This window comes from Microplitis mediator, chromosome 1, assembly GCF_029852145.1.
Source record: "Microplitis mediator isolate UGA2020A chromosome 1, iyMicMedi2.1, whole genome shotgun sequence".
NCBI classification, from domain to species: domain Eukaryota; kingdom Metazoa; phylum Arthropoda; class Insecta; order Hymenoptera; family Braconidae; genus Microplitis; species Microplitis mediator.
In genome coordinates, this window is record NC_079969.1 from 20,310,574 (window position 1) to 20,326,226 (window position 15,653).

Below are 15,653 nucleotides of genomic sequence, written 5' to 3' on the forward strand. Positions count from 1 at the left end.
GTACAGCAGCCTTATTTAGCGGTATATCCAGCTTCTTAAATAGCGAATGCGTCACAAAGGATAACTCCGATCCTTGATCAATCAGTACACGAGCAGTACATGTACTTCCTGTTAGCGAATTCAACTTAACAATCGCGGTAGCGAGTAATACATTGAGCGAATGAGCTGAAAGCAGACTAGGTTAGCTAATTCAAAACAAAGGTTACCAAAATTGGAACTATTTGTTACCTTGAGTAAGTACAGCAGGTTCCTGCACCGATTTAGCGGCAGTACCATCATCGATGTGTGTAGATGTTTGATGTGGCTTGCCATAGAGGTGGCATCTATCTTTATTATAGCAGTTAGCGAAGCGGTGACGTCCCAAGCAGTTGTGGCAGAGCCAGTAGTGCTGCACAATCATTTTCCAGTTCTGTGGCGACGCCTGTTGGTAGCTTGGGCAAAACAAAACAAAGTGCTTTTGCTTGCAGATTGGGCAAAATCCTGGTTCACTAGTTTTCTCCTTGGGAGTACGAGCGACGTAGCTAGCTGAACCAGTAGCGGGAGGCGGTGCAGATGCGGCTGACCAGGTCTAAATTTCACTGGCTTGTTTGCAGCGGCTGAGCGAGAGTATGTCTTAGGTGATGGAGGTCTTTCAGTCACTGGTTTTGACTGAGCTGATGTGGACAATTTGGCTCTAATCTCTGAATTTTCTCACGCACGAACCTTTGCTTTAAGCATGTCGTGTAATTGTTTGTACGTGGGAAATTCATTGAATAACCTAAGCGAAGCCATCCATTCTACCCTCAGATCTGATGGCAGGCACCGAACTGTTAAGTGAATTAAAAAGGGGTCCAACTCACCAATTGGTTTCCCCAAAGCCGTGATGGCGTCCAGCGACTTTTTATTAGTGAGTAACAGCGCGTCCAGATCAGCAGCGAAGTGCGTAGTAAGCGGTTGACGGTCCAACAAATCATCGATGTGCATATCGAGCAATCGACGTGGACTTGTGTAGCGAGTATTCAGCAATTCCCAAGCGGGCTGGAACGCGTTATCTGTAATCTGTAAGTTTGCAAGTAGCGAAGCGGCCTCACCCTTAACCTGGGTTTTTAGGTAATGCATTTTTTGCGACCCAGTTAGCGAATCTTCGTTGATGACAAGCGAGGTGAATAGGTCCTTGAATGAATCCCATTCATCGTAGGTGCCCTGGAACGTCGGCAGCTTGATTTGAGGCAAATTGGATTTGTGTGCTCCTCCAAAGTAAGCGGTCTGGTCATGATTGACCGCATGGGCGTCATGAGCAGGTTCTGAAGCGGGTCTTGCTGCACTGAGTCGAACTTGAAGCGAGGTATAGACTTCATTAGCTGTTTGGAACGGATTACCTTTGTGGTATTCATTTTCGATGATATCAGGTACGTTATCATACAGTATCTCATGAGTTGTGTTGAAGCGAGTCCACAAGTCATTGAGGATAGCAAGTTCAGCGTCAATAGCGGCTGCACTTTGGGTAGCGAGAATGGCGTCGGTCAAGTGGGTAGACATTTTGCGCATCGTGTCGATGCGTTGCATTTGGAGAGCGACTTGAGCTTCAGCAGCTATCTTGATTACACGTGGCACACAAAATGGACGCGAGACGTGAAACCGACGCTAGGTTTTCGATCGGAAAAAAATAAACTAAAAGTCTCTTTACACCGGTGTGTAAATTGATCACTCCGGGCAGCACTCTAGCAGTGCTCAGCAATGCCCACGGCACTTAGCGATTTTCACTGTACAAAACTGAACACGCACTATTTTCTCACAATTTTTTAAGATTTTTCAATTTTAATCATTTTTAATAGTTAACAACCACACCAAATCCGGCTCGAAGGACCAAAATGTAAAGCGAGTGAATTAATCTAAAGAATCTGGTGTAGGTGATGATAATTTTAACAACTAAAAATTACACAACTTTTTATAAGAAATAAATCAACGATTTATTTACACTTTTTACATATAATTATTATTAGGAATAATTATTTATAGCGAATTCGTCAATAAAATATGCGCGAGCGCGAATGCGACAATAAAATATACGCGAGAGCGAATGCGACAATATAAGAAAGAATCACGTATAAAATTCGACACGTGGTCGATAGCGGTTAAGTTCACGGAAATTAATCTAGTTATTAATTACACGCGAACGACGATTTATTTATTCTCAATAAATAACAGCCATAATTTACTGACTAAATATTGAGGATAAATTAGCACAAGATTTAGTATTAAATCACAAGAAAGTAATTAATACTATCAGAGCGGTTTTAGCACACGAGGTCTTTAGTACAAGAACACGTTATAGAATAGAATGATGAAATGATGGCGTCTTCCTTCGTTCCCGCTTGGAGGTGACGTCGACAGCATGGCTGTCCCAGCGAATTTTCCCATTGGCTTGAAAGCACGCCAACAGTAAATAGTTAGCCGCCAATTTTTCTGATTGGCTGGTTTGGTAGCGGGTTCTCATGTCGTCTTGACACGATCATGAGCAAGAAATTACAAGTGTCGAGCCCATATAGCGAGTGACCCGGCACTATTCTGACCTTGAAGTCAGTAGCGAGTTCTGCAGCTCCCGGTCTTGCGGAAATGCACGAAGCTCTTGAATTTACTCAAGCTCGTGACTGAACACAGTGGGTAAAAATCGATCAGAATAACTTTTACTCACAATTACGAGTAAAAATTACCCCTAGTAGCTGTCGTAATAAATTCTCTTCAATTCAATTTTCACTCGCAGGTTATGGTAAAAAGTTGATGATTCAATTTATTAAATTTATATTGAATCACAATAAAAATTACAATTAATAGGCTGAAATTTCTGTCAAAAATCGGTTTATCGGTTGTCCCTGCGGTCCAGCCCCAAAACTTCTCGCTGTTTTAAACATATTGTTATTAAACACATTACATTATTGTAAACACATTTTCGTATACCATTATTTTCGAAAAAAAACGTTTTTTAGCATTTATTTCTCCCACGATATCGCGCGAACGAATTAACCGATTTTGATGGTTGGGGTGGCAATCGACGCGTTTTATTGAGTTCTAGAGCTGATTAAATTCTGACATTGTTTGGTTGAGTTTTCTCAAAGATATTCGCATATAACTGTTTTTTACCATTTCTTTCTCCCGCGTTATCTTCCGAACAAATTAACCGATCGAGATGGCTAAGGCGGCATTATCATGCATGATTCAGGCAAGACTAAGCATGTTCAAGCATTGATCATACATGAATCATGCACGGTCAAACATTACAAATAATTTAAGTAATATTTCCCTGATTAAAAATATTGATTGAAAAGAATTGAGAAGCGGTCGGTCCATGCAAACTGTATATCTATATATACAAACAAAAAAATTGAAATCAATTGAAATTATTGAAAAGAATTCGAATTTCATCACTTTAAATTCCTTTCAATCAATATTTTTAAACAGGGTTATGATTAAAAACTCCCATTGAATACGAGTAAAATCCGATCGAGCTTCAACCGGATTTGATTGAGGTTTTTAATCCGGGATAATCATATATTTTTTATGAAAAACTTCAAATAATTAAACATTTATTTTTATTTTGACGATAGTAGTTAAACTTATCATTTTTTAAATCGATAATTAAAATTTATTTAATTTATAATTTTTGGTTCAGCTAATAGCTAAAACCAATCTTTTTTTTCTGAAAATTAATTTTAATGAATTTAATTAAAAATTGTTTCTTCGGTGTAGTAAAGTCCTGCATACTTTTCTCACCCGTCTGGCCAATCGGGTGAAAAAAGTACGCTAACTTTACTACACTGAAAAAAAATTCAAAAATTATTTGAGCAGTCGTGCAGTTGCATGTAGTCGTTCATCAGCTGAGATAGGGGGATATTTTTCAATGGAGTTGGTCCAAAGACTTTCGACCAATTCGATCAAGAAAAATCCACCTATCTTAGCTGATGAATGAATCCGTGCACCTGTAAGACTGCTGAGCAAATTTTCTAATTTTCTCAGTGCAGTGAAGTTTTTTGAACTTTCAGCACCCGTCCGTCTGAAGCTGGTGCAAAGCTTGACTTTTGACCGATTCTTTTGAAAATGTAAAGTGAGCGAATGCGCAAAAAGGATCTGGTTTAGGTGTGATGGAATTTTAACAATTAAAAATTACACAGATTTTATCAATAAATAATTAGGTTATTTATTTACACTTTATACAGTTAAATATGGTGAGAATTAACATTAGATAGCGAATGCGACAAGATAGATAAGCGATAGCGAATGCGACAATTAAAGCGGTTAAAAACGCGTGGTGGTTAGTAAGACTGCACGATGTAGATTAGATATTGAGACGGCGTCTTCTTCCTTCGTGGCTGCTCGGTGGTGACGTGGCAGCATGGTTGCAGTAACGAATTTTCCCATTGGCTTAAAAGCGCGCCAACAGGAAATAGTTAGCCGCCAATTTCTTTGATTGGCCGGCTGGTAGCGGGTTCTCATGCCGCCGTGACACGGTCATGAGCAAGAAATTGTATGTGTCGGGCCCAAATAGCGAGTGACCCAGCACTATACTGACATTCAAGTCAGTAGCGAGTTCGGCTACTCCCGATCGTAGCGGAAATGCACGAAGCTTTTCAAATTGCCTAAACTCGTGACTGAACAGAAAAATATACACCCATCTCAGCTGATAAATGAATGCACCTGTGCGGAAAATAATTATCGGGAGCAGTTACTGATTATTTTAGTTCTACTGGATGTGTGTACGAGTGTGTGCGCGAAAGTGTTCGTACGCGCGTGTGTCCATATGTGCGTGTGTTCGTGTTTATGGATGTGTGTGCGCCTGTATGCGCGAGTTTGTGTGCTTGTAGTCTTGTGTTCGTGTTTGTGAGTGTGTACGCCCGAGTGTGTCTGCTTGTATTCGTGTCTGCATGTGTGCGGACGCAGTTCCCCCTGCTTTATACCGATATTACTTCGCTTTTACACCGGTTACTCCGAATTTACACTGGTTTAACAACGGTATTTTAACACCTTCGAATTACGCTTACTGCACCGGTGTAATTTTATTTTAACACCGCTCTTTTTAAAGTCTGGCAATAAGTTCTATTATAATAATGCAATTACTTTTATCACTATGAAGAGTTTTATGTTTATTATTTTATTACTAACAACGTTTTTTTGTTATTTTATTTAATTTGATAGTTTAGTTTTTTGTTTTTTCTAAATTTCCAGCTCGTCCTCGCTATCCTCTAACTGTATAGTATCTTCAAAACCACCTTCTCTCAGTTTCTTAATAACATTGAATTCGTTAATCTTTTCGAAAAGGTACTCAGGACCTATCCCCTCTTCCGATTCCAGCTTCTCTTCCATTTCTCTCCAGAACTGGCTTATCTCCTCATTCGCTTCTCGGGTTGCTGGTTTTGGTGTCTCAGTCACTCTTACTCCGTTTTCAACGGATGCTTTCATTAATCGAGCTTCAAGGAAAACATTCATCAGCGTTTCTAAAAAAAAAAAAATGCATTTTTATTCTAAATAACTTTTTAAATTCATGAAAATAATACTTCCCTAGTGGATTCGAAAACTGTACATGCACACCCTTGCGACCTTCAACCCACTCTGGAAACACTCTGGAATCATAGTCAGAATGTAAACATTCTAAATCCAGTATGTTTCCAGAGTGGATTCCCTCGCGGTTTTGGAAATACCGAAATAATACCGGAATTATACGGTATAAATACTGCATAAATATGGTATTATTCAAGTTATTTTGGCCAGTTGTTTTGCCGCATTACTACCAAAAATTTACGAAAAAAATTCAGAATATTTACGGTAATAAAACGGAAAAAATACGGTATTTTAACATCATTAAAACCGTAATTATACAGCATATTTTCGGCATTTTTGCAGCATTAAACCGTTCTACCCGGAACAAAAATTACATATAATTATATAAAATTTGATTTAATTATATATAATTATATATAACATTATAAAGTTATATGTACAATAACTGTCATAAAAAAAAAAAAAAAAAAAAAAAAAAAAACCCGCCAACTCGTGGGCTCGACCCCGAGTCCTAATGATTTAAAGCCTGATCTGTTAACCATTATGCCAAATCGCTTATTCGAAAGTTGATACTAATTGTATTTATATCTATACAAACAAACTTAAGAAAATTGAAAACCTCAATTTTCCCGGATTCTTATTTTCACTTACATTCTTTTGTTTCAATAAGAAATGTGTGAACTAATAGAATAAAATATAAAATTTTACACTTTGCACATTTTCGATGATTTTAACCGCAGAAGCAAATATAAAATAAAACCAAATTTTTTACAATTTTTCATTATATCAGGATAAATCTGGCAAAATCGCAGGATATCTACGGTGTAATTACCAAAAAAATACGATTTTATTATTATAAAATTATCGCATTATTGCGGTATTTATATAGCATTTTTTCGGTAAAAGTTCGGCATTTTTATAGTTTTTTTACGGCATTTTTTTGGTAAAAGTTCGGCATTTTTATAGTAATTTTACTATAATAATCTGGTAACTCTACAGTATAAGTACAGCAAAAAAACTGGCCAATATAACCATATTATTACCAAATTATTACGGTAATTTTACGGCATGTGTATAAATGCCGAAAATTTACGGCATTCGCAAAACCGCGAGGGTTTGTGCCCTTTTTCCAGAGTGAAACCCAAGTGGTTTCAGAAATGATCCAGAGTAGATCAAAGTGTCTTCAGAATGGACCCAAAGTGAATCCAGAATGAAATCAAAGTGTTTTCAGAATGGACCCAAAGTGAGTCCAGAATGGAATCAAAGTGTTTTCAAAATGGGCTCAAAATGAGTGCAGGATGAAATCAGAGTGTTTTCAAAATGGGCCCAGAGTCGATGAAATTTAAATACTAAGGAATAAAAAAAATTTGGTACTTTCTAAACACATAAATCAATAATAATTTACAGAAAAACAATTTTTACCCCAATTTTTTAATTAACTATGCTTTTGTTAATTAGTTCATTTTTACTTGTTGAAAGTTTACATAAAAACCCTGATTATTTCTAAACTAAAAACCCCGAATTTTTTTTACTTCTTGAAGCTATTTTTGAAAGGGTTTAGAAAAGATCGCCGGTGAAAAAATAAAAAAATTTCGATTTTATTAACAATCTAAACCATTGAAAAATAAAAAACGTAAATAAAGCAATCAAGAAAATTTATTTTTTTGATTATTTTGTTTTTTTATTGCTGAAAGCTACATAACAATAATTTGAAAAAAATTTTTACTTGCATTGTTTAAATAATTGTTATAAACAAACACAATGCTAATTAGATTTAATAAAATTTTGTTTTGGGAAAAAAACGTTTAATAAAAATAAGGATTTTTAAGAAAAAAATCGTTTCTTAAAAAAAATTTTTTTCGCTAAACAGCGCATTTGCTAATTAACAATTTTTTTTTTTACTCAATATTGATATTAAGGAACCACAACTACAACACTTCAAGTCTTTTTTATTATCCATTAATCATTAAACAAATTGAGCTTGTAACCGAAGCTCTAACTCAATTGCTTAATGAATTATGAATAAAAGTAATTTTTATGAATACTTTTTAATAAATACAAAAAAATTGTTAATTAGCAAATTCGCTTTTTAGCAATAAAAACATTTTTTAAGAAACAATTGTTTTCTTAAAAATTGTTATTTTCATTAAGTATTTTTATCCCAAAAAAAAATTTTATTAAATCTTATTAACAAAGAATTTGTTTATAACAATTATTTAAATAATGCAAGTAAAAATTTTTTAAAAATTATTGTTGTATAGCTTTTAGCAATAACAAAACAAAAAAATAAATTTTCTTGATTGCTTTATTCACGTTTTTTATTTTTCTCCTCGACGGGCGGAAAGCGTCAACTTTCGTCCCGCTGTGCAAAACGAAGTTGGCGCTTTCCGCCTCCGTCGAGGAGAAAAATAGCATACACTCCTCGGGAAGTAAATAAGAAAGCCTCAGATCACATGTTTGTTGACCTCGGCTTCGCCTCGGCCAACAATTACATGTGATCTGAGACATTTCTTACTTTACTTCCCTCGGTGTGTAATATACTATATTAATGCTTTAGATTGTTAATAAAGAAGTAAAAAATCGAAATTTTTTAATTTTTCTAACGGTGATCCTTTCTAAACCCTTTCAAGAATAGCTCTAAGAAGTAAAAAAAAATCCGGGGGTTTCAGTTTAGGTATAATCAGGGTTTTTATGTGAACTTTCAACAAGTAAAAATTAATTATTAATTAATTAATTATTTGATCTGTTTTTGATGTTTTATAAATATTTTAAGCTGTTTTTGATCCGTTGTTTTAAAAAACAATTGCGTTACGGGCAGACAAAACTAGATTAATTCTTGAACTTTAAAAAATTTTAGTTCTGAAAATCTGCAAGGACTAAACTAGATTATATTATGGATTTGTAATATTTTTATTTATGGGCAATATTTATAAAAAATATATTAAGTTACAGAATTGATTATGTTTTGTTTACTATTTATTTAGTGTCTTTTGTTTAAAAATGTCGACAGTTAATGAAAGTTTTGACAGCTTTGACCCGAGTTTTAATGTGAAAGACTTAAGAGAAAAATTTGCTGGGAGAAGATATATGCGAAGGAGGAGAAAGTCACCGGTGCTAAGCAGCAGTGGAAGTAGTTCAGTGCTCGCCACTAGATCGCGCCCAACTTATTATTGTCCTGTTCCTGGTTAGATAGGTGTTTCAGAGTTCTTATATTCTATACTTAAAAATAATTCTGGCACGGGTACTTCTCTGTTATTTGACAGAGTGACAAGTGCCTGTTTCGATGGTCATATAGTAGATGCTATATTACATTGTGGCAATAATGTCAAATATTTTTGTTTTCATAAAAAAAATTATTTTTACAATCCAGAAACATAAAATACGTTTCAGGTAAAGAAACAAAAATTGATTTTTGTATTCAATAAATGTTCTTGAATATTCTTAAAATAATATATTTCGGTAAATTTTTTTTTTTTTTTTCAGTATTCATTTACTCTGAATACCCTCTGGTTTGAGTATGTATTCACTCTGATCCCACTCTGGATACTTTCTGGAAACACTTTGGATTTACTCCGTATCCGCTCTGGAAATACTCTGAGTTCACTCTCAGAAAAGGGCACAAATTAATTCTGGAAATACTCTGGAGTCCGTGTGGTTGTATCGTGTTACCAGAATATTTCCAGAGTGTATCCAGAATGTTTTTAATACCGCAAGGGCAGTAAAAATTATTGTATTAAATTCAACACATTCTGTGAGTTAGAAACGGTCCACACAATATTTGTGTTATTTTTCAACACAAACTATTTGTGTTGAAAATTGAACCCAAAATTCGAGTAACACGAGAAGTAACTTTAACACTTTTTAAATCTTATGATGACACAAAAAAATCTAAACTCTAACGTTTTATCTATGTCCCATGGATTATTTTTAGGTTATTAAAAACGTCAAGAATTATTATTTAACATTAAACTATTTTGTGATAGTAAACATGATCCTAAAGTTAGCAAACAGTTAACAATTATAGAATTTTTTTATCAACAAATCAATCACGAAAAAAATTAATAAATCAAAATATGCGCGTGTAGAAAAGTAAAAAAGCCACAGATGCAATTTTTAAAATATTTTTGTTTTTTTAAACTATTCGAATCATGAACTTTGTCAACTTTATTTGTTTATGCCCAATTGAAAATAAATAAAATCAATGTCACAAAAATAATAACTATCCAAGCAGAACTGATGGTTAATGCAGCTTCCCGCGTGAATCGAAGAAAAATATTTTTTTTTAACACAATTCAACTGTCGCTTCAATATTTTTTTTTGTGTTGATTTTAAAGTAACACTTAATAAATGTTGATAATAACGATTGTTATGCCAGGTAACACTTTGAAAGTGTTGAATAGTATATCGATTATAAATTTTTAATTAACACAGAGAATTGTGTTGATTTGACATAAAATAATGAACACAAAAAATTTTACACGGACCGTTTATAACACAGATCCACAATATTTTTTACTGTGTGTTACTGATTAACGTTTTATCAATTTTTACACATTATATAATACTCAGAAAGTTTTGTGTACACGGAAATACGTCGGACACGGTAAAAAAGTACTGTTGCTGCAACAGGATTTGGCCCTTTAGCAGCTACAAGACTTAGCCCTGTTGCGGCAACAGGGCAGGTCCTGTAGCTGCAACAGGAATGCCCTTTAGTATTCACAAGATCAGTCCTGTTGTAGCAACAGGTATATTCCTGTTGCAGTGACGTCTACTCCTCTTGCAGCCACAGGAATATTCCTGTATATACTACAGGGCATTTCTGTTACAGCTACAGGAATATCCTGTTGCAGCCACAGGTTATTCCTGTTGCAGCAACAAACTCATGCTACAGGAACGTTCCTGTTGCAGCGATATTTATTTTTTTTCCGTGTAGTCGCAACAGGGCAATTTTTATTACTTTGACATGAACATTTCTAGCTGTAGCAAAATATGTTCAATGTAGCAACAAGACTAGCCTTATCGTTGTAGCAGGGTTAACCGTAAAGCAATCATATGAATGTTTTATTGCAACAACAAGTTTACATAAGTAGACTGTTCTGTTTCAATACTCGTTGTTTCTGCATACGTGGCCCAAGGATTGTGATAATAATTACCTATAAAGCAGTTTGGATGGCTATGCTTGGCTAACGCGGCATTCAAATCCCGATGGAATGATTCCATATGATTGTTTGTCCGGTCACCAAGCATGCCATAAACAGAAAATCCACTTGGTTTCCACTGTCCCAACCAAAAGCTTTCGAAATAGCCGAAGAATGCTTTGAAAAGATTGCCATGGTTTTAATAGCTTCCCTTTTTATTACTTGATACGTATCTTGTATCATTTCTTTCGGCAACAGTGCCAGAAATTTAACTTGGTGCAGCACAATGAAAATTTCTGGTACTGTACTTCGATTTTTTTTTTTTTGCCAATCAATCCAAGCTTTTGGGCTTTTTTGAAGAGGGCCTTTAAAAAATTTTTAACATATTAATTAATAAATGTGAAAAATTTATCATGAATAGTATTTAAAATTTTTACATATTAATATTCCGACTAGGACTATTTGTAAGGATCTAACAAAGGCCTTATTAACTTTACCTTTATGTAAATAAGGCCCACATTGGTACTTCATGACGAGGTATTAACATGGATGTAACGCTAATAACCCATGAGCATCTTACCAAGATTGGCGTATCTAATCCTTACCATAATTTTCTCATGAAATCCTTATCAGGGTTCCTTTATTAGTAATTGCTTAAAAGAAACATTAAATGGCAAAAAAAAAAATAAGGTCATTAGATCCGGAATGTGGCCTAATGTATTAGAACCATTCCTTAGGGTAAATAAAAATGCGTATCTGTACGACTGATAAGAAAATTATTTGTTTTTTTCGGTGTAGTAAAGTCTTGCGTAACTTTCCTACCCGTTTGTTCGGAACGGGCAAAAAGTTAAGATTCTGAGAAATGTACAGAAAAAACAGTCACTTATTTCAGCTGATGGATCGATTCAAGCACCTGTAAGATAGCTACGGAAATTTTGTGATTTTATTTTTTTTTGGTACAGTCGAGTCGTGCGTATTTTTCTTACCCGTTTGTTAGCAACGGGTGGAAAGCCACAATTTTCACAATTTTCAGGACTAATAGTAATGTATTGCAGCTGAGGGATAAATACAAGTACCGGTATGACGTCTAAGGAAATTTTTGTTTTTTTTGGTGCAGTAGGGCCTTGCGTAATTTTCTTACCCGTTTATCCAGAACGGGTGGAAAGCCACAATTTAAAAAAATTCGCTGGAAAAATAATAACGTATTGCAGGTGATGCAGGAATACCCGCAACGACAAAACTTCTTAGCTAATAATTTCGTTTTTTTGAGGTTGCAGCAGAGTCATATGTACTTTTTTTACCCGTTTGTCAGGAAAGGGTGGAAAATCACAATTTTCAAAAATTTTGGCTTATAAAAAATAATCATCTCTGTATTATTAAAATGCTTCAGGAAAGTAAAGATCGGCTGAGAAGAATCGTGAAGAAATTGAAGACAGTTGAACAAAATGGGGAAGGAAAGTCAGAGGAAAAAGAGGCCAAGGAATTGATAAAAATAAAAAAAAAAAAAATATTAAAAAATAATGGACAGAAAAAAATTAATTTACTGAAAGAACTACTAAATGAAATTGACAAACAAGCTACAGACAATACGGACAGCGACACTGACATTACAGAGACAAAAAATGAAAAAAAGAAAGAAGAAAGGAATATTAGAAAGAGAAAGAGGAAAAAGCCAGGATGTACAGTGAAAAGACAAGAAAGAACATTTTCATCAAGTGACGAGGAAATAGTGTGGGGATCAGGGATCAGAGACGAATATAAATTAAAAAAAGAAGACCTGATACTAAACCGACTGCAGACAGACAACTACATTCTACAGATTACGGACGTAGAAAAATTAAAACCATATTTAGAAAAAGACGCATACGATTATTTATTAAAATTTTTCATATCAAAAACTGTTTAATTAATTAAAAAAAAAATTATAAAATTAAATAAAACTAAATTAACAAAGAATTTTAATGATTTCTTCGATATCTTGTCGTTTCGGTAAGGGGTAAGCAAGAGTCGGCAAACTCGCACACAAATGCAGACTTATGCAGACACACACAATCGCGAAACATGCACAGGCGCGCGCACATACGTACTTGCACACACGTACACAGGCACGCACACGCAAACGCGCAATCAGCCGCACACTCGCACATACACAAGTACACAGACGCATACACACGCGGACTCGTACGCACACTTGCACATACACTCATATACATAGAAGTACACGCACGCGCATTCGCACACGCGCAAACACACTCGCACTGACACACACATAGACAACATACGCACACACTCACACGCAAGCGTGTACACGCCTACACACGCGCGCACACATACACACACTCGCAAGAACCCGTACACGATTACGCACACATGCAACCACGCATGCACACACGTGTGAATTCATGCAGAGAACAACGCACAAACACGAAAACAGGTGCACATACAAGAAGAAGCATACGCACAAACACTCGCACAGATACCCGACTAGAAATTCCAGTTAGGCTTACCGAAAGACCAATTTGGACCGAAAAAGGCTTTTCGAAATACGGCAAGCCTGATTTGGACCTTATTCCGGCCTCATAATAAAAACCAAAATACAGCAAGCCGAATTCGGACCTTACGGTATTTGTATCAGGAAAACCAAAGCTCGAAATGCCAAAAACATTCCAAACTTAGTTGTTATTGGGGGAAAGTGTGGCATAGCGTTAGTTAGAAATATTTTTGTAATTCCTGACTGATATTTAATAGTTGTGACCAAATGCTTGCCGAAGTCCGGAATGCCAAATCAGGTAGTTAGTAGGAAAGTGAATGGCTAAGTTAACTTCGGCGTATCTTCGGAAATTGATACTGCGGACTCCCTAGCAGATCCGAATTACGGTAAATTACAGCAATTTACCGTAAATTACCGCAACTTACCGGGATTTCGCCGAAAATCTGCGGTAATTTACCGTAAATTACCGTAAGGTACGGCAATTTACCGCAGATTTTCGGCGAAATTACAGTAAGTTGCGGTAATTTACGGTAAATTGCTGTAATTTACCGTAATTCGGATCTGCTAGGGTTTTATAAATTGAACGAAGAAAATAAAATCTAAAACATTGCTTGATCTTGACGTTTTGAGAGTAGAGCACTATCTCAAACGCTTCGTAATATGAGGCGTGCAAAAACGAATAAACTTCTGGCAAACCAGTACGGGTTCTGATACTTCGAAATCCACTCTCGTATTTTAACATCTAACGCCGCAAAATAATCCCGGCTAGAATTTTTCATAAGGGCCTGACAAGGTCCTCATCGGGTTAACCTTATTTCAAATAAGGTCCCGATTAGGGTATCCTGACGAGGATCCTGATATGGATGTAACGCATAAGACCCATGAGGTCCTTATCGGGATTGCCTTATCAGGAACTTACCAGGATATCCTCATCACGCCCTTATCAGGTCCTTACTAGGATATCCTCATCAAATCCTTATCAGGATTACCTTATTAGTAATTATTTTTAAAAAAATATTAAATTGCAAAAAAAAAATAAGAGAATTTTAATTCGATAGAAAATGTTATCTATTGTATTGAGAGCATTAATTAGAGGAAGTAAACATATTTTTTATTGATGAAAAAATCCCAATAACTGCTGGGCTCAAACCTGCGTCCTTTCGATTCAAAGTCCTCGATGCTATCCACTGGCCTGACATACACAAGTGATCTTGAAAGTGTCAATATAATATTTATTATGATGTTAAAGAATAACTGATGAAGTAAAAAATCTGTGCTACAATGATTGACGTGATTTTTATATAATATTCTTTTGTACTTTTTTAAATTTTTAGCCTGTAAATGAAATATTCGAAGGAATGGGATAACTTTTTTTTAAATAAGGATATCCAGATACGGTCCTGATCAGGAACTCGTCAGGTTGACCAGATCGCAAATAACTTTTTTTTTAAAAAGAATATCCTGACGAGGTCCTGATCAGGAACTTGTCAGGTTGACCCGATGGCAAATAACTTTTTTTTTGAACAGGGATATCCTGATAAGGTCCTGATCAGGAACTCGTCAGGTTGACCTGATGACAAACAACTTCTTATTTGTATAAGGATATACTAATGAGGTCCGGATCAGGAACTCGTCAGGTGGACCTGATGGCAAATAACTTTTTTTTGAATAAGGATATCCTGATGAGGTCCTGACAAGGAACTTGTCAGGTTTGCCCTAATAAGGCAAACCTTACATTTACCTGATAAGGTCCTTATGGTACTTCAGGCAAATCAGGAAGAAATTCTAGTCGGGAAGATCATACTACGGGAAAAATAGCGTAAATATACTGGAATAAAAATACGGCATTCTATATTGATGAATGTAGATCAAATTATTAATTTTTTACATTTATTAGAAAAAATCAAAGTAGATCGAAAAATTAAAAAATTATTAAATTGTATAGATTCTAATCTATACCTTTAATGTGAGAAAATCTAAGTTATCTGAATACTTGTAATGATATCAATGTAGATCTACAATTTGAAAGTTCGGTCAACACTGATGAGAACAGATTTCTTTACGATTTGAATAATATCCAGCACTACACAATACCAAATCTTAAAGACACGGTACCGAAATGTCAAGTAAAGACAGTTGTTTACAGTCAAATATCCGATTATCAACAGACATTCCAGTGAAAAGCTTCACATTACAGTAAAATACAGCAAATTTACTGCAATTATATGGTGAAATACCGCAATTTTACAAAACTTCTACGGTAAAGTACTGCACTGTTACCACAACTTTACGACGAAAATGCGGCATTTTTACCGTAAACTACCGTACTTTCACTGCAACATTGCCGCAAATTTACCGCAGCTTCACCGCAAATTTGCCGTAAATTTGCGGCATTTCGCCGTAAATTACGGCAATTTACCGTGATTTACGGTAAATTACCGTAATTTACGGTAATTCTGCTAGACGCCGTAAATTACGGTAAATTACGGCAA